A 21190-nucleotide genomic window follows, 5' to 3' on the forward strand; every position below is an offset into this window, starting at 1 on the left:
TTATATCAAATTGACCACCTTCATCAGTTGGGCAGGGGAGGGTACAGTATAATTGATATCACACACATTTCTCTGAAAATGAACTATATTATTATTGACAACACAAAGACAAGCCAAATAAAAACCAATAGCAACAACAGAGACACCTGGCAATAGTGACAAAATCAGCAAGAATAACAGAGTCAAAGACAAGCTAAATATTGACATAAGAACCAATAAAAGCTACGAGGCTTTTAAAGCTTAAAAGCTTAAAAGCTACTGTATCACCCTTAACAATAGAAAAGAGGTCTATAGTTATAGTATAGACACAAGGATCAAATATTGACATGCACTAAATATCTACTAAAGGCATCAACAATAGCAGAGAGTTAACTAAATATCTAAAGACTAAAGAAGCTTAATAGTAATATTAGTAAAGATGGAGGGGTTGAGGAATACAAGAATGAAAGAAGTAAAATTTGAAAAATAAAGAAAAGGGAGATGAGGAGGAGAGAAAAGTGACATAAAGGATCCAATTAAGGGGTAACAAAAAATTGATAGAATTACATAGAAGTAAGAGTAAAGAACAAAGAAGAAAAAATTAAAAAGAGATTAAAATAAAGAAAATAAATGAAACAAGAAGAAAAATTGAAAAAAAATCCAAAACCCCAGGAAAAAAGAAATCAGTCTAAAAAAATTTCCTCCGTGTTTCTGAATGAGTGGTTTCTTTTCTAGGTCTGTAGTATTGGAATCCCCCACCAGATATAGAGGAAGGATAGTGAATCACTATTAAGGACTGCTTTGTTTCCATAGTCATGGTTTTGAGTCTAGATATTACCTCACCTTTCTCACTGTGTATGGTCAGTCAATGGTGTCCACTCTTGGGCTGTACTCACTGTCTCTCTGTGTGTCCCAATTCATAGCTCTTTCTGCTCAGCTTTATGGCTTGTGTGTTTGTACAGTGCCCTCCCTGACCCAGAGGCCCCTCTGTCCATACATCTCAGGCTATGGGAACTATCCAAGCCAAGGCAGATCCTTCATCATGTAGGAAGTGGGGGAAGCAAACAGACCACTGAGCTCTGAGTTGGAAGTAGAGGAGCCACAGGAGGTAGGGGACGATCAGCAGTCCACTGGACTTAATGTGAGCTCTTTCAGATCCAGCCCCTTTGAAAGCCACACATGACCTGCTTGGCTTATCTGGGAGTGTGGGATCCCTGTGACCTTCCTGGCCTGAGCTTAAAGTTCTCAGGGTGTTCTATGTCTATCTTACGACCTTTCCATGGCTGTCTCTTGTGTGCATCTTCCACCCAGTCACTATGGTTGTTCTGTAGCTCAGTCTTAAAACAATGAATCCCTTCCCCAAATGACCCCTAATTAAACCCTCTCAAATACGGCTGGTGCAGCATTAGATTTCTTCTCCAATTCTAGCCTGCCATGCAGAAGTTTACACTAACTATGGGGGTTTTGGAGGCTGGTGCTGCTGGCCTGGTCTGTTGTTTCTCCCTGGAGCTGCTGATCCTCTCTGGGCTTACCTTTGTGTCAACAAAGACAAGTAGCAAACACTCCCTTGGAGCTGGAGTCAGCTTTCCAAACTGCTTCATTCTTTTCTCTGCACTGTGTTCTGTTTCTCCAGCTTTTTTGTAGTTTCTAATTTTCCTGTCAGCTCTCCAATTATTTCTTCAAAAGTATCTGTTCCTTTTTAAAATTAGCATAGAAGTTACCTAATTAATCTTTACCTTTTATTCCTTTTAATACAGATATTTAAGATTTAAAAACTTTCAAACATCACACATGCTACATTCCACACATTTTAATAATTTTTTTAACTTCCATTAGTACTAATTAGTTTTAAGTTTTCATTATGAATTCTTTGACCCTGCCTCTTGTCTTATCCCAAATAAAGATGTAATTACAGAGACAAGTCTACAACAGAAAATTAAGAGGATGAGAGAGTTTTGAATAATAAACAAATGGAATTTTTAGGAATAAAAATGTGACTACTAAAATGAAAAACACAGGCAATATTTTCTTTAAAGAGTTAGGCACATGAAAAGAATTTATTGCTGGTAATGTAGTTCAGTAGTGCCATGCCTTCCTGGCAAGTGGGAAGTCCTGAGTTCAACCCCTGGTACAAGGGTTGTGGGGGGACAAAAGAGAATTTATCCAGATTGCATCAAAGAAATGTATTTATCTTTCCATTGCATTTTAAATACCTGAGATAAACAAATTAAAAGAAAGAAAAGGTCTGTTTTGGTTCAAGTTTTCAATCCATTGTCAGTTGGTTCCATTGTCTTTGAGCTTATGGCAAAGCAGAACATTGTGAAGGGAGCACACGGTAAGCAAAGGTATACATGTCGTGGCAGACAGAAAGCAAAGAGAGAAACAGGAAGCGGCCAGGGTTCTATTGTCTCCTTTAAAAGCATGTCCCTAGTAACCTAACTTCCTTACACTATGCCCTACCTCCTAAAGTTTCAACCACCTTCCAGTAGCACCATGAGCTGGAGACCAAACTTTTTAGCATATGGTCCTTTGGAGGACATTAAGAATCAAACTGTAACAAAATTGAAGACTAAGAAATGAAAAAGAAGTTAAAAGAAAGACAATTTTGAATGAGAAAGCCAAATATGTCTTATGGGAGTTGTAAAAGGACAATATAGGAATGGAGGAGAGGCAATGCTTAAGGAGATTCTACAAATGATTAAAAACACATATGAATCCCCAGATCCAGGGACATAACATATCTTAAGCAGGGTAATGACAGTTACTCTTGATAGCCAACTTGATTGGATTGAAAGACATGTAGGAAATTAGTAAAGCACACTTCTGGTTATGTCTGACTTGTTTTTGAGATGACTGATTGGGACATGGGGCAGAAAATTGACAGGGAGACCCACCCTTATGTGTGACACCATCCATTAGGCTGGGAACATGGATGGATCAAAAATGGAAGAAAGAGGAAGCTCACCAACATAGTCTTCCGCCTCTCTCTCTCTCTTTCTCTTTCTCTCTCCCTCCCTCTCTCCCCCCTCCCTCTTCCTGCCCTGTCCTTTTCTCTCCTTCCTGGCTCATGAAGTGAAAAGCTTTTGTCGACTATCCCCTTCCACCATGGTGTGTCTTCCTTGCCACAGGCCTAAAAGCAATGGAGCCAACTGATCATGAACTGAGACCTCTGAAACTGTAAACCAAAATAAATCTTTGTGATTTTCCTACCTACCGTGCCACTGTGAACTCTTTCTCCCCTGTCAGGCCCCTCTGCTATGCCACACTGCCTTGGAGCCAGCTGACTATGGACTGAAACCTCCACAAACTGCTCCTAGGGCAGAGAAGCTCAGCAGGTCCCAGCACCCGGAAGGAAGCTCCCCGCCTCCATCCCAGGCTCCTAGGGCAGAGAAGGTGAGCCGGTCCCAGAACCCAGAAGGAAGCTCCCTGCCTCCATCTCAGGCTCCTAGGGCAGAGAAGCTCAGCTGGTCCCAGCACCCGGAAGGAAGCTCCCCTGCTGCCATCCCAAGCTCCTAGGGCAGAGAAAGTGAGCTGTGTGGGCGCCAGAAGCAACCCCCCGCCTGTGGAAATGAGAAGACACATAAACAAGCCTCAAAAACAGACTTCCAGATCACCTACAGCAACCCCAAAGGGAAACCAGATGGAACAATCTGATACTCAACCACCTGGACTCTCTGAACTGGCAACAAAAGAGGATCTGGGAAAAATGAAATCAGAAATAATTACTCAGATAAAAACAAAGATTTTGCTCATGGTGCAAGACATGATTAATAAATCTAGAGAGGACACAGATAAAAAAATAGAGGATCTGAGGAACATGATGGAATCCCAACATAGGAAACAAATGGAATCCATAAAACAGATACAAACAGATTTCCAAGAGATTAAAAACGCCATCGAAAGTCTGCGCAGCAGAAAGAACCAGTGTGAGGATAGAATTTCAGATATAGAAGATAAGATTGCAATTAGTGACCAGGAAAAGAAAAATTGCTTTAAAATTGTAAGGGAACATGAGAAATCAATCCAGCAGCTGCTAGACGATGCAAAGAAGAATAACATAAGACTGATTAGAGTCAATGAAGAAAGAGGAGAGAGTGCAGATGACATAAAAAAAACTCTTCACAGAAGTGATGGCAGAAAACTTCCCAAGGAGGGGAAAAGAACTTGACATACAGATAAGTGAGGCATCTAGGACTCCAGCTAGCCTTGATCAAAAAAAAATATACACATAGGCATATAATAGTTAGGATTGCAGAAATCCAACAGAAGAACAAAATTCTACAAGCAGTGAGAGAAAAGAAACAAATCACATACAAAGGAAAGCCCATCAGAATCATAGCAGACTTCTCAAGGCAAACCCTCAAGGCAAGAAGAGCTTGGAGTGATGTATTTCAAGCCCTAAAGGAAAACAGCCTCCAACCCAGATTGATGTACCCTGCAAAACTATCTTTCAAAATTGATGGAGAAATAAGATACTTTCATGATAATGAGCACCTCAGGAACTTCATGAATACCAAACCAGCACTCCAAAATATTTTAGACAGTACCCTAGGAAAAGACAATGAGGATCACAACCCCAGGAAACCCAGCAGAATGAATCCACTGGGCGTGACAAATTAAATGCAAAGGGGGAGAATCCAACAAAAAGAAAAAGTCATGACAAGGCTTTTAAAACTTTTGACTTCATCTCCCTAATGAGTGTATAATTCAATCTTATTATTGGACTGATTAGTATTTTTCTGATTCTAGAGTTGCACACCATTCCTTGTGCTATACTGGCTATTTATCATCTTATGTCTACATTTTAATTGGGTTATCTATTAATGAGCTTTAAGAATTCTTTATATATTCTGCTCATAAGTTATATGCATTGTAAATATGGTCTGTTTAAAGACTACTTTTCATTTTAATGATGTCATTTAAAGTTCTAAATTTTGATGGAATCTCATTTACCAATTTTTTTCTTTTATGCATCATGTTTTTTGTATCCGAAGTAGTTCTTGCCTACCTTGAATTCATAAATATTTTCCCTTATAATTTCTTCTTAAAGTTTTATACTTTTAGACTTTCTTATTTAGGTTCATAGATCCCTTCAAGTTATTTTCATGTATGGAAAAAGAGGGTTGAGGTTAATTTTTTATATACAGATACCAGGTGTTCTAGCGCCATGTGCTGAAAACACTATCTCTTCCTCGGCTCTTGAGTTTATATTCTATAAAATGCTAATGTTAAATAATCTTTCAAAACTCAGTGGACCATATATGTGTGGTTCTTTTTCTAGATTCTCTGTTTTATTCAGATGATCTATATGTCTTTCCTTACACCAACATTGCCTTGATTACTGTAGCTTTAGAAGAAGTCTTAAAATTAGGTACTAAACCCCTTACAACACTGTTTCTATTTTTGTTTTTGTTTTTAACTTTTCTAGGTCCTTTGTACTCCTACATAACTTTTAAATTTCAATATCCAGTTCTTCATTTATAGCAAGTACACATAGACCTGAATTTTTATATATACCTTGTGTTTTCTAGTCCTGCTAAATTCAAGTACAAGTTCTAGGGGCTCCTAGAGATTTCTTAGTATTTTCTCTGTAGATGATCATTTTATCTACATATAAAGATTTTGCTTCTGCCTTGGCAATCCTATCCTAATGGTGTCATTTTATTGCCAGACTATTCTGGTGGGGCCTAGGTTTCAAAGTTTAATGGACAGATAAAGAGTAAGTATATCTGCCCTTGTTCCCCACCTTAAGGAGAAAGCATTGTATCTTCTCCATTCATAGAAGGAGTTTTTGTTGGAAGTATGGAGTACATGTCTTTAATCTGTTGAGAAGTTTCTGTTCTACTTTCAGTCTCCTGATAGCTTTTACCGTGAACAGCTGTAGAGTTTAGTCCAATACTTTTTCTCCAACTAGTGACAGGATCATATGGCTTTTTCCTTTCCTCTGTTAAAATGATTACTTTTGGGGGTGGATCTTCCAATGCTGAACCAACACTGCCATCCCTATAACAAAACCACTTTCTACATCCTGCCAGATCTGACTTCTAAGAGTTTGTTTTGTTAAATTTCTATCTATGTTCATACTTTTTTCTTCTATTATCTTTATCCAGTTTTAGGATTAGCACAATGTTGATTTCCTAAAATGAGGGGAGAAGTGTTCCTTCTTTTTTCTGCTTTAATTGTTTGATATAATTTATCAGTTAAAATGTTTATGAGCCTGCTGTTGTCATATAGGTAGGTTTTCAAGCTAGGAATATACTTTCTTTAATAGGTGCTATTCAAATTTTATATTTCCTCCAGAGTTAGTTTCATTAATTTGTCTTCCAAGGTACTTCTTAGATTTTTCCAAGGTACTAAAAGATTTTTGTAATATGCTTTCTATATCCTTTTAAATTCTGTAAAATCTATGGTAATGTCTCCTAGATCTTGATATGGTAATTTAAAAAATGTATAACTGATATTGTGTAACAGGAAGAAAAGGCCTAAAAGAGCAGGGTAATTGGGAGGGGTAGGGGAAGGGAAAAAAGGGAAAGGAAAAAATATGAGAAAAGGAAAAAAATGGAAACAAAGTCTTTGCAAATAGGAAAGGGTGGAGGGGGTGAAGGGAGGGCAAGGGAAGGGGGAAAAAAAATAAGAACCAAGAGACTCATGTAAAGGTACAAGATCCCAATGATGAATGTAACTATTTTATACCTAAAATGTACCAATAAAGTTAATGGGGGGAAAAAAAAGAAAAATAAAAAATAAACAAAATAAATCTTTGTCCTTTTCATTTATTTTGCTTGGGTATTTTGTCACAGCAAAGGAAAGCTAACTCACCTAGATTCAAATTGAAATGGCAAAATCTCAAAAGTTAGAAGGAAGAACTTGAAGGTGGTCAGGAAGAAAAGATGAATCACTTAAAAAGGACAGGTAGGTTAACTTCTTCACAGCATAATAAGTAGACTGTAGATGTTGAGGAGAAAGCTGTTAATCTAGAGCTATGTCGCATTATGAATAATGGTAAAATATTTGTAGGAAACAAAATTGAAGACCTTTGCAATCAAGAGAACTATTCAAAAAGATTAACTTCAAGGGGAAAAATGATGCCAACAGCATAGTATCATGTGAAAAAAATGGTAACTATCAATAAACTCAAATATTTCTTTGAGGGGTTAAAAAGTCAGAACTAGAACTATGTGAGTATGTAAAAACTATGTGAGTTCAGAGGTGGGTGGACCATTGCTAAATTTAAGAGAAGAATGAAGATCTACATTAATTTGAAGACATTAGATAAATACACATGGTAAAATTTGAAGATAACCCCAAAAAGAGTAGAAATAGCATGCAAACGTCCCACATCTGTAGATATAAGGAAGGGGACAAAGTAAAGAAAATAACTTGGTAATTTGTACAGAAGGCAAAATGAGGAAAGGCAGAAATTTTCACGTTAGAACAGAAGAGTGATGTCATTTATGCAATGATAGAGATGTTAAAAAATTAAGAGCCTCTCACTCCCATTGAAGGAAAGATGAAATTGGATATAACAGGGAATATACTGTAGGAAAACAAGATGGAGGCAGTAATAATAAGGAAGCTTCACCAGGGCAGGGTTAGACGTGATAAGGTACTGAGTGCGGCTGAGGCAGTGATTGGAGGACTGGCAGGGTAGGAAGAGTGTAAGTCTGGCCTTTGTCTCTGTCCAAGTGACAGCAGCCTTCCTCAGGGACCTGAGCCTTCCAATCCCCCTGTTGAGGCAGGTGGTTGCCAACACCTGTCTCATTTGAGGCCCCGCTCCCTCAGAAAGTAGGGGAAGACAGAAGAGAAACACAAGGTATCTAAAATCCACCACCTTCATGTTATTGCAATAAAATCAATTTCTCTCACTCAAAGCTTGGTTGGTTGCCCACCTTTCCCCTCACACATTCTTTGCACCTCCTCACTGCCACATGAGGAACTGCTGTTCTTCTATTAGGCTGGGCAGGTATTACTTTTCATATTTCTTTTGACTGACAAGGAAGCAGGGACTTGAGAGCTAACAGGGCTTGACCAAGATCATGAAATGGCAAGTGGCAAAGCTGGGACTGTAAACCAGTTGTGTGGCGGGTTTCAGTTTCTGCTGTCAGCTGTGGACTGGTCTGGGCAATGAGATCGAGTCAGTAGAATAGAAACCAGCCAACTCCCACTGTATTTTCATTCACCTCCACCAGCTAGTCTTCCTCCTTTATATAAAGAGACATATGGGGGGGGGGGTTGACAAATAAGAAAATTTGGGGGCCAAATATAAAAGTCTAAATTTAGATTTGAACAGTAGAGCTCTCAAATTCAAGCTAGAGAAGGCAGGTCCCGAGAAATAGACCAATATCCAAGCAATAGTAGTTTCTAAAAGAGAAAATGGAGGCAGAAATGAAATTTTAAATAGAGAAATATTTCTAGAACCAAAAACAACTGAGTTTATACATTGAAAATATTCTTAGTGGCCATCACAAAAGATGACAATTAGACTACATATGTCAAGTTATGATATTTCTGAACACTGTTGCTGTAGTTTGAATATGTCCCCCAAAGTTTGTATGTGCAATTTAATACTCATTGTTGGGAGATGATGAGGTCGTAATTCCTAAATGAATTAATGCCATTTTCACAGAGGTGGGTTTGTTATAAAAGCAAGTTTGACCCTTTTCTCTTGCACACCCACCGCCTGACCCTTCTCCCTTCCTTCCACCATGGGATGATGTAACAAGGAGATTCTCAGCCCGCATCAGCCCTCAACTTTGGACTTCCAGCCTCCAGAATTGTAAGAAATACATTTCCTTTCTTTGTAAGTTACCCAGCCCCTGGTAATGTTATAGCAGCACAAAATGAAAAGAGCTGTAAACAAACAAAAAAATCTGAAATATTTCTAGAGCAAATTGGGTGGGAAAGGTCATATAACAACTATCAGGAATCAGAACAGATTTGGATTTCTCAGAAGTAACCCTGGAAGCAAGGGTAGGTGGACTATTTCAATATTACGTGGGAAGTTGATTTCTAAACTAAAATTTATATTTAGCCAAATTATTAAGCGTGAGACTAACATGAAGACATTTTCAGACAAGCAAAGTCTCTGGAAATGTACCACCTAATGAGAGATGGCCGAATTAAGATCAGTATTTGGTTGAAACTAAAAGTTATCATTGAGTGAATGAAATTGAATGAAAATCTGAGACACATGATTAAACCAGAAGTTTTATTTTTAAAGCATACATATTAATGTGACTTTATTATTAAATTGTTAGAGATTGATTTTTAAAATCTAGAATCATATGGCAGGAACAATAACTTGTTAGCCTTTCAAGCTATGAGGTTACTCCTATAGTCATTGTATCGCTCACATAAATAGAAGCTCATTTCTGCCTGAGGTTGGTGAAGGATAAGACTTTTCTCAGGACTAAGGAATGGTTATTTCCTTTCAATTCCTACTTGAAGATTTGATTGCTGATGAAGATGCTATTTTGTTGAAGCTGACTCACAAATTGAAGTTTTCTACTCTGAATTTTCAGAAGAAAACTTCATATTTTTATTCTCATGGAAATTCTGTATTTCTTAAAACTTTGCATAGACAGGCGGGTAAATCAAGTTAGTTGGATTAAATTTCATCTGTACTTATGATTTCTTTGCATGAAATTAACGCCATCATCTTTTCTAAAGTAGGTAAAAGGAGGGTCTTTTCAGTTGGTATTATTTAAGAAAAAAAATTTCCACTCAAACTTTCTATTTGCTTACTTTCCCAACAGATTCCAGCAAATGATTTAATTTTTCTGCAGTCAAACTTTGGTTGTTAGCAAATCCCAGTAACTTGGCATTACTATTTGAAGCAAACAAAATTAAGCCGTTTTTTTCCAAGCCATGTTTTAATACGTTATGGCTGCTGTTCCATCCTGTTTGGCCATCTCATAAAACTAAATGACAAAACAATTTCACAGTCATGGAGTTTCTCTTGACTGAGGAAAAATGATGAAAATGGCCTGGTACTTTCTTGCTTTGTTTTGTAACATGGTGAAAATATACTGTAACAATTACGTCTTTAGTACACAACTTGAGGATGTGTACAAACCGTTTTGCTTGTGATTCCTAATAAGCACTACTTTCACTACGTGTATTCTCTGCCATCAGTCTAAGGACTGATTTTTTGCAATATAAACATGTCCATCATTTATTTGGTTTTGTTGCTATAAACGTGTCTATCATTTTTCCCATTCTCTTCACAAGACAGTCTTCATTGACCTGATTTCTTTCCAGGCATCCACCATTAATCCATTATAATGAAAACCTTTAAAAGACAAAGTCTTGCCAGGGATTTAGCTGAGTGGTTCCGGCACCTGCCTTGCAACTGCAAGGTCCTGAGTTCGATCCCCGGTACCCCCCCAAAAAAGGCAAAGTCTTTTGCCTGTTTCTGTACATCTAAATGACTAATGTGCAGGAAGGATACAGAAATAACACAATTGAATAACATTAAAGTTTATGATTCCAGTAATGATGAGGTGGCTTATTGCAAATCAACCTTCCACCAAGAACAGTTATAAGAATGAGACAAAACACAGAAAGACCTATCTTTGAAAACAGCTAAACACAGACTTAAGAGTCAGGTGACTAGAATATCATAGAGAAGGAAACTATACTGAGACAGACCCAGGATTCTGCAGTGCTTTTTCCTGGAGACATTTGCCAATTTAGTAACCATGCAGGGTGGAAACTGAGGAAGCCGAGCAAAGCTTTCAGCAGTCTAACAAGGCTAAAGAAACAAAAGTCTGAGCCCAGGACTGACTAAGAAGAGGCCCTGGTCAACCCTCTAGACTTTCCATTAGGACTCCCGGAAGCTGTACCCTAGGAGTCACAGTTAAGCTATAGCTACATGGTGTCCGCAAGAGACTAAAACCTAGTCCTGAACCAGTGCAACCCCTAGTGGGCTGATGCACTCTGCTTCTCCTCTTACTCTCCACTTGGAAGTGAAAGCAACTTCATTTTTTCTTGGCAAATGGAACCTCAACCAAAGCCTATGCTCCTTTCTATGGTTTTTTGCATACAATAGCCAGCATTCAATGCCAGGCAAGATGGAAAAAAGATCTGAATATCTAAGTGTCAAGAGAAAAACAGTTAACGATAGAAACAATCTCTCAAATTATAAGATATTAAAGGTATCTGATAAAATTTCTCAGATAATTGTTGTTATGGATTGTGTTTAGATGTCCCCCGCAAGCCTCATGCAGACGAAGTGGGACTTTCTTTTTCAGAGGTAGTTGGATCTGGAATATGTGATGCTGTGGTTAAGCACTACACATGAGTGATTAGTTTGGCACCACCCTAGTTCCGGTAGTCTGAATAAGATAAAAAGGGCAGAAAGATGCTGTTACACTCTCTTGCTACCTTTGCTGTCTTGTGTGAGCCATGCTGTTTCTGCTCTGCCATGCTTGTTTGTCATCTCTGCCTTGGAGTTGGCTGATTATGGACTGAAAGTTCTATGAACTGTAAGCCAAATAAACCCCTTCCCTTTTAACTTTGGGTATCAGGTATATCATCTCAGCAATGAGAGAGAAAGGTAACTAATACAATTGTGTTTATTATTTTTTTTTAAAAGATGACAAGAAGGAGAATTTCCCCAGAGGATTGAAATCCATAGTTAAATAAAAATCATAGGATGGAATAATTAAAATAACTGAAATTAAAGATTATTTAAATGGCTGTAACTATAGATTATACACAACAGAAAAGAGAATCTATCACCAGGAAGACAAATTAATATAAATACCCATTTTGAAATGCAGAGAGGGGAAAAAAGATGAAAAAACAGAAAAGAGCATGAGACTTAAATGATACAGTGATGAGGTCTAATATAAATGTATTAGAGTCTCAGAAATAAAAATCAAAGAGAATCAGGTAGAAGCAATATATTAAGATCTACTAGCTAAAAATTTTATAAAACTGAAAAAATTCAGGAAATAGGTTCAAAGTTATATGAGACTTTGTTGTTATACAACAAATTCAAAGGCTGTCATAATTTGGCACATCAGAAGGAAAATGATGAAAATCAAAGACAGAAAAGCCTAAAAGTAATTATTGAAAAAAAGACAATTTTAAAGGCACAACATAAGGCTGATGGTTTTACAATGAATGTGTCTATAAAGTGATAAATGAAAAAGAATCAAAAACTTAAAATGTCCTTTAAAAATGAATATGAAATGAAGATACTTTCTAGCAGGAAGAATTAAGAGAACTTGCTACTAAGTACTAAAATAAATTCTTTAGAAAGAAGAAAAAGATCCCAAATGGAAGCTTGGAATAGAGAAGGAATGAAGAGCAATGAACAGGGTAAACATGTGGGTAAATCTAAGTGAATATCGATCCTACAAAACAGTAACATTAATTTTCTGTGTGGTTGAAAATATAGTATACCTAAAATTAAAATGGATGACAAATAGCACAAAGAGCAGGAAAAAAGATAGAGTTAAAGTCTTAAAGGTCCTTATCTGAGAAGTAGTAAAAGTACTAATTTTTTTTTTGATACTGGGGGTTGAACTCAGGACCTTGCGCTTGCGAGGCAGGTGCGGTGCCACTGAGCTAAATCCCCGGCCCACTAATTTTTTTGAGGCGGGGGGGGGGACCGGGAATCGAACTCAGGAACTTGTGCTTGCAGGGCAGTGGAACCACTGAGCTAAATCCCCACCCCAAAAGTACTAATTTATTGTAGATTTTTCTAAGTCAAGGACATGCATTACAAATTTTTAGGATAGTCATTTCTTTCTTTTTTTTTTTTTGCTTAAATTCTTTTATTGTTACATTTTAGGTACACAATACGATTACATTTATCATTGGGTACTTGTACCTGAACATGATGTATCTTGGTTCTTATTTTGTCCCCATTCCTTGTGCTCCCTTCACGCCCTCCACCCTTCCCTATTTACAAAGACTTTGTTTCCATTTTTTCCTTTTCTTATAATTTTCCTTTCCCTTCTTTCCTTCCCCTTCCCCTCCCACTTCCCTTACCCCTTTGGACCTTTTCTCCCTACTTCAAATTATCAATTATTCATTTTAATCATTTTAATCCTTATTTACACTTTCAGGTTCTCACACCAGAGAAACTATTTAGTATTTACACATGTGTGTCCTGTTTATTTCACTTAAGAGTATAGCCTCAATATGCATCCATTTAGCTATAAATGTCTCTAGTTTCTCATTCTTTTTTTTTTTTTGGTACCGGGGATCGAACTTGGGTTCTTGAGCTTGCGCAGCAGGCAGCGAAACCACTGAGCTAAATCCCCAGCCCCTAGTTTCTCATTCTTAATGGCTGAGTAGAACTCCAAGGATAGTCATTTCTTAAGGTAGAAATGGAGTTGTGGGAGGAAAATTATTTTTTATATTTTCATTCATTGAAGGAAAGATAAGAAAGGAGAAAAAGGAGAAAAAAGCCATATATCAAGTGAGACAAAAAATAGTAAACTAATGGACTTAAGTTCAAATACCTTAGCAATTACATTAAATATAAATAAACTAAATTCTGCAATAAGAAACAAGGGTTATTAGCCAGTATTTATAAAATAAAACAAAAACCCAAAATATCTTCAGCTATACTCTGATTACCAGAGATTCAGTTGAAATGCAAGGATCAAAAAAGTTAAAAATAATAAAATTAAATAAGGTAAATCATGGAAATGCTAATCAAAAGAATGCTGGTATAACTACATTAACTCAAAAACATTACTAATTATCTGCCAGCATAACAAGGCATACTTTTTTTTTTTTTTTTTGGTACCGGGGATTGAACTCGGGTTCTTGCGCTTGCTCAGCAGGCGGCGAAACCACTGAGCTAAATCCCCGGCCCAAAAAGGCATGTTTTTATAGCAAACTTTTTTTTAACAAGTAGGAGTAAAAAAATGGTTTAAAGTATAGTACAGTAAATTAAAAGTAATATAGTCATTTGTTATCAAATACTAGGTACTGTACATAATCATATGTGCTATGCTTTTATATGACTAGAAGCACATTAGGATTGTCTACCTCAGAATGACCACAAACATGTGAGAGAGAAAGCAATAGGGATTTTTCAACACCATTATAGTCTTGTAGAACCGCCATTGTATTTGTGTCTGGCATTGACTAAAATATCACGAGGCACATGACTGTAAATAATAAAAAGTTAAATATACTTCTTCGAGCGTATTTTGTCAGTGCTATGAGTTGATAGTACAGCAAACAATTCTATAATGGTTTGTACTATGATATGATCTAATCTCTGCTATTCTTTCTTATATTATTTAGTTTTTTATTAATATGCTGGCTCAAAAAGATATGAAGTTCTTCTTATATCCTGTATTTATCTAGCCCAAAATTCTTTTTTCATTTTTTTTTGAGACAAAGTATATGTTACTCATGCTGGCCTTGAACTCATAATCTTTCTACCTCAGCCTCCTAAGTAGCTAGAATTATAGGTTTGCATTGTACACTCTTTCTTAATCTTCATATCAACTGATAACCCATCTCCTATATAGCTATTTGAATGTTTTAATAATTATTTCATATGTAAAATTACTCATGAATTATTGCAGCATTAAAAATTTTAAATAACACTTGTAAATTTATATTCACATGGCTGGTAGATTTAGAGCAAAACACATAATATTGTCACTCCAAAATATATCTAAAATAATTTCTGCACTTATATTTGATGGTATGTAATCTACTATTGGCAATAACCTAAATAGTACGGTGTAGTCACAGTACTGATATATTTGTATAAATTAGATATGATGATAACCTTCAAGATTATATGATTACTGATTAACACAAATTCATGAATGCCAGAAACTATGTTTAAGTACGTATTTGGCTTTTTGTACTTAAGGGAGAGGCTTAATACCAAGGTAAAAACTGAACTTTGATACACCCTATGCAAACTATACACCATTCCTTAGGAAGCTTTCTACCAGAACAAAATAATAAGCCAAGAAAGAAGAAAACATGGAATTCAGGAAACAGAATTTCTGACTTATAAGAGAAAAGAAGAAAATTTCAAATGAGGGTAAAAGGAGATTTTAGGACTACAACTGTGCACCAGGTGTAGACGGCAACTAGTCCAGGGTGGAAAAGATTCAATGCACGCAGAAATAGAGGTCCAGGAAGTTGGACATGATTCAATACCACATGAGAGGAGTAAGGGTGGGAAAGTATATTCTTAGTAAGTGTTTAAAAAACCGTGTCAGATACAAAGTCTATGAGCTTCTTCTAGCTGGGCCAATGAGACATTCTCGCAGTGATGGCCTCCTTCCACCACTTGCAATGTTGGATGAAACACTAAGTACATCACAGGTTGTGTGGTCTGGTGTCCCAAGTGGGAAGTCCATGAAGGGACTTGTTAATGCGATCTGAAAGTTCAAGGGAATAAAGTCACATGGGATAAATTTTACCAGATGAGAAACCAGACACAAAGAGCCCGGAAGATAAATCAATTCATTCCTTCTCTTTTGTGGAAGACATTGAGGCATGGTTTATTATTGCACCCCATCTGAAGCAGTCTCGGGTCTCAACTGAACATCCCTGCTGAGCAACCTGGCATGTTCCCTGGTGGCTCTTTATGAAGCAGTAGCTGTGTGTGGTAGCACAGAATCTTGCGTTACTTCACATCTTTCCTTTCCTCCTTTTCTTTTCCTCCATTCTCACTGATCTGGGCTTGTATCTCCCAAATAAAGTGTAAGCACTTTAATTTCTGCTTCAGAGTCTATGTTTTAGAGGATCTTGGATAAGATTAAAACAAGCAAGTAATCAAGAAAGACTAACTTCAAGGAAAACTGAAAGTAATGTGAGAAAAGGGAACTAATAATAGTGTAGTACATGGCTCAGCTCTTAAGAACATTTAGTCTTAGCATAAATACTAAATATCCAGCAAAAATTGAAACATAGCTACACTGGAAAGGTGGGGTGGAGGAGGAGATGTTGGTATGAGTAGTAGTGGCTAAGGGGAGCTAAATCCTTGTCTTCTCTAACAAAAAGTCAATTAGACTAAAAAATCTGCAAAAGGAAAATAAAAAAAAGAAAACTAATAGAATTGCAAATGATTGTTCTACTGGGAAAGGAACACAGAACTGAAGTTAATTCCTCTTTTTCAAGTCCTACTGAATTAACTGACTCTTCAACCATTTATGTTTGTAACATTTATTTTATTTATTTATTTATTTTTGTATTTTTTTTTGGTAACATTTATTTTAAAAGACACATTTCAAAGTCCAGTTCTCGTAAAAGGCATTTGGTTTTATTGTTGTAAGCTATAAAATAAAATTAAAGCAGATGTTTAACTTTTGAAGAAACATTCAGTTTTCTGAAGTGATTAGGTCATTCGTATTCCCTTTAACAGTGAGAGTTCTAGTTCCTCCACATCCTTGGCAACGTCTGCTGTTGTCAGTCTCTTTATTCAGCCTTTCATATTGTCTTTTTCATTTATGTCATTCTTGTTGGTATACAGCGGTACCTCATTGTAGTTTTAATTTGCATTTGGCCTGATGAATAATGAGGTTAAGCACTTTGTCTTGGATTTCCTGGCCTTTCTGGTCATTTGTACATCCATTTTTTTCCTTCAGTACTGAAGGTTAAACTCAGGGTCTTCACACTGAGCTATATTCACAATCCTTTTTATTTTTTATTCTGAGGCATGTTTTTGCTATGTAGCTAAATTGCCCATACGGGGTTCAAACTTGTCGTGTTCCTGCCTCAGTCTCCCAGAATGCTGGAATTACGTGATTGCACTACCACCTCCAGCTCTTGTTTTTTATAGTTGGTTTGTGTAATTTAGTTGTAGAAGTTTTATATATGTTGGATACAATCGCTTTGTCATTTTTTTGTGTTGCGCATGTTTTCTCCTAACCTGTGAATTAAACATTTTCTGACTGCTTACTTATAATTAACAAAGTTCTTTAGTTTTTCTGAAATCTAATTTATCCTTTTGCCCCTTTAATGGTTGATACTTTGAGTCCTAAGTAGTCTCAGCCCCTTCTTGTTCTCTCTGTTTGTGTTTTGGGTGCTTGCTTCCCCTTCCTGCCATGCTATGATGCAGCAACGAGGCCCTCACCAGATGCAGCTCCTTTAACTTGGACTTCCCAGCCTCCAGAACTGTGAAAAGTAAATTTATTTTCTTCATAATTAAATCCATAATTTAATTTTGTATTTTATTATAGTGACAGAGAAAGAAATATGACATTCATATCAGTTTCCTACGCTGAGAAACAAATTACCAGAAATTTAGCAGCTCAAGTCAACATTTTCTGTGGGCCAGGAGCCTAAGCACTGCCTGGCCAGATCCTCTGCTGAGTGTCTCACAAATCTGGAATCATCAGGTCGGCATTCCTTTCCTTTCCCGAGCTCGTGTGACTGTTGGCAGGATTCAGTTGCAGCTCTCAAAGCTGAGGTCTCATTTTCTTGCTGGCTGTCAGCAGAACATGCTCTCACTTCTAGATCTGCTAGCTCCTTGCCACATGGGCATCCCTAGGGACATCTCATAACACAGCAGCTTCTTCCTCCAAAGGCAGCGAGGGAGACTGCCCCCCCACCCCATCTGCTAAGATGGAGTCTTATGCAATGTAACGTAACCAGTGACATCTGTCATCCTTGCCACACTCTGTTAGCCAGAAATAAGTCAGAGATACTCCCCATTAATCCCAAGAAGTGGGGATTAAACAGGGCACAGGACCAGAAGGCAGAGCTGTAAAGCCACTTAGAAGTCTGCCTAACACACCCATCTATTTCACTCTTTGACCAAGCAAATCCCCACTAGATGTTTACCCAAGAGAAATTAAAACATGTTCACAAAGGACTATATGCAGATAGTCATAGCTGCTTTGTTAAAAAACAAAACAACAACAATAAAAAACAACCGAGATGGCCGTCAACAGAAGAATGGAAAAGTGTACCATGATATACTCATGCAATGAAATACTACTCAGCAATAAAAAGGAATAAGCTACTGGTATACACTTCCATGTGGATGGCTGGAGAATCATGCTGAGTGAAAGAAGCTGGATGCAGAAAGTATGTGTCATATGCACTCAATAATATAACATTTGAGAAGAGAGGTAAAGCTAACCTATGGTGGTAGCAAACAGGGTCAATGGTTACTTAGGTGATGAATTGACTAGCAAGGGGTTGCAGGAACCTATTTGGAATAATGGATGAGATATATATTCATTAAAACTGATGTTTGAGATTCATCTGTGTAAATTATACCTGAAAACAAATTATTTCAGGGAGCAAATGTATTGAGCAAGGGATTTCGCTCAATGTACATCAGACCCTGCTTGCTAAAAATGCAGCTCCCATAGACCTCAGCCGAAAGAGGGTGGTGCAGGCTGTTTGCAGTGGTGCCAGGCTGGGATCTGCATATTAAATAAACAGCTCAGGCTATTCTGATTCTTTACACCTGGATTTAATTTGGAGAATGTGTAAGCTGTGTTTCCCCCTCACTCACTGGGTGCATACTCCACTGAACACCAGCTGGGCCTGGGAACCAGGCAGGTCTCAGGAAAGGGCACAGAGAGTGTATTTGGGGGTCCCAAGACTCCTCCAGACTCTGCATCTGCACATTCGATTTAGCCTGAGACTAGGTTTTCTTGTCACGGGTGCATGTGAGTCTTTTCTCCATGCTGCCTCCTCAAAGGTTTACCCATCTTTTCAGAAACTTATGGCAAATAGCAACGAGGGGACAGGGCTGTGGGGCCCTGTGTCCATTTGGAGCCACCGTGAGACTGGAAGTGTCTCTGAGCCCCAAGCAGGTGCTGTGAGCCAGTGAGCCAGATGCTGAGTGCACCCTGCACCCCAAGGCCACTCTTGGCATTAGATGCAAGGCTTCCACCTGCCCCAGGGCACAGCTGGCCTCTGCACCCTACAGGTATTAAGCTCCCTGCCAGCTCCAGCAGCCAAGCCAAATCAGAAGCCAAACACAGGTGGAGGGCAGAGTAACTTGAAAGCCGTCTTTATTCTGAGGGCTTCCTGTGTGCCAGAGAAGCAGCCTCGTGGTTTCTTGAGACCAGGCTGGTGCCCAGGATGCTGTTGCACAGGCACAAACCCACATGTGAGGGGCAAAGTTTGTGTTAGCCTGGGAGAATGAACACCTGTGAAGCACCTACTAAGTGCCAAATGTCCTGCCGTCTGCTCTCGGTGCACTGTTTCTAAGTGCCTCGACAGCTCTGCAGGGTAGGCCTTGTTCCATCTTGTAGATGACAAAGAGCCTCAGTGAGGTTGACTGTCCAAAAAGGCACGCAGCATTAAGTAAGGGATCAAGGGGTGGTTTCTGGAAGCTGATGTAGCAGTTGGTGCAGAAGTTCCTGAGGGAAAATGGTGCAGATCTGTCTGCTCTCAGGTCACCGCCACAAGATGGGATTAGAGGCTACCTCAGCTCAATAGCAGCACCTGGAAATCCTTGGCTAATGACTTCCACCATCATTATCAGCAGCAGCAACAGCATCGTCACTGTTGTCAGGATTGCCCTCTGCTGCCAACTTGACAATAGATGGAGCCCTTGCCCATCCCTTCTGGTGCTTGAACTTACAACCCCCTGGGAAGCAGATGTTAACCACTGTGTCTGTTTTTCAGATGAGCCAAAGGGAGCTCGGATCAGCCTTCCTGGTGAGCTTCCTTTGGGCCACAGAGCTCCTGGCTGCCCTTCTTAGGGATGGAGTGGGGGGCATGGAGCAGGCTCCCCAGACTGGTCAGTGAGGGGGCTGCCAAATACGTGAGGGTGTGAGTCCTCATCCAGGTGAGGGAGGAAGAGACCAGGCAGGGAGGATTACTGAGCATTTGAACTCAGCCTTAGAACAGCAAATATTGATTCAAGAAGCTGCCCAAAGGTGCTGACATTTTTATAGTCAACAAATAAAATGGAGCTCCTCCCAGCCCCCCTTAGTCCAAGGCCCTTTCTCTGCACAGGGGCCAGGGTGCATTTCTGTCATCTGTGCCTAAGGAGAAGAGGAAGAGCTGGTGGGAAATGTCCACAGGGGCCCGGTTGACGTCACCACTTCACCCTTAGAGGGACCAGGGAGCCCAGGTTGCAGGGGTGGGACCTTGGGGAACAGCCAGCCAGCCTGGCAGGTGTCAGAGTCCTTTGGAGCATAGCAGAGCTTGGCACCGATACCCCCAAAGACAACAGACATGCTTCCCCCACACAGCTTCCTCCTCTGGTGGCTCTTTGGCTCCTCCTGAAGCTTTGGTCCCATTCATGGGTGAGAGGACTTAATCCCCCAAGAGAGAAATAGCTCTCTAAGGTAAACAGCAAGAGGACAGTGACATCTGCTCAGGTCTTCTCGGTCAAAGCAAAAAAGTGCATCAGCACTTGCCTTGCTGCTAAGCTGGCAACAGGAGCTCTTCGTGTGCCAGACAGCTGTCCCTGCCCTCTGATCCATGGACTGGCAGGCACACTCCTGCCTTCACATTTTGCTCCAGCAGGCACCTTCATCTGGAACCCTTCCCTACCCAGCACTTCTGAAACTATGTGCCTTGTCCAAGGCATTGCTCTTCTGTCACCTTTGCAGAAAATCTTCCTGAGCTCTTTAGTCTCACCCCACATTGGGGCAGGCAGAAATCACTGCTCTTTCTTCAGTGCCCCTGAAACACAGGCTTGCCACCTGCCTTGTGGTACTTGTGCTGTTTTGCCCTGCATGTCATTCCAAGAGTACTTGTCTCTTGATCCTTCTAGGCCAAGAGTTCTAGCCAAAGGCTGATCCATTTCTGTTCCCCCCAAAAGTCAGAAAAGTACATGGTACTTGGCAGGTGCTCATTCAGTGCTTGTGGAATTGAATTAAAACAATCCAAGACATGTAGCTTAGAAACCAGAGTTGGAAAGTCAGCGGCTACTAGATCAGGGCAGGAAGCCAGCCAAGCCCCAGGCAGGCCCTGAAGCAATAAGGATCTGAGTGCCCCCAGGAACTCAGCCACCCAGCCAGCTCTCTGCTCACCCACCCATCTAATACGCAGACACCCAGCTTCTACTTCATCCTCTGGCCCTGGTTAGATGCCAGGAAGGTAACACCAAGCGGCCTGCACCCTGCCTGGGGATTCTGGGCCAGGCCAACATATGGTGGGAGAGCCTGCGAGGCTTTTCTTTTTGGCTCCCAGACAAGTCTGAGGGCCAACCTCGGTGAGCTGCAGCTCTCAGGCCGGTGACTTTGGGCTTTGTTGAGGAGAGGACAGCACTTCTCTGGATTGGCCCCAGGCAGAA

Source organism: Heterocephalus glaber, unplaced genomic scaffold, assembly GCF_053883595.1.
Source record: "Heterocephalus glaber isolate CG9 unplaced genomic scaffold, H.glaber_assembly_v1.0 deba00001442, whole genome shotgun sequence".
NCBI lineage: Eukaryota > Metazoa > Chordata > Mammalia > Rodentia > Bathyergidae > Heterocephalus > Heterocephalus glaber.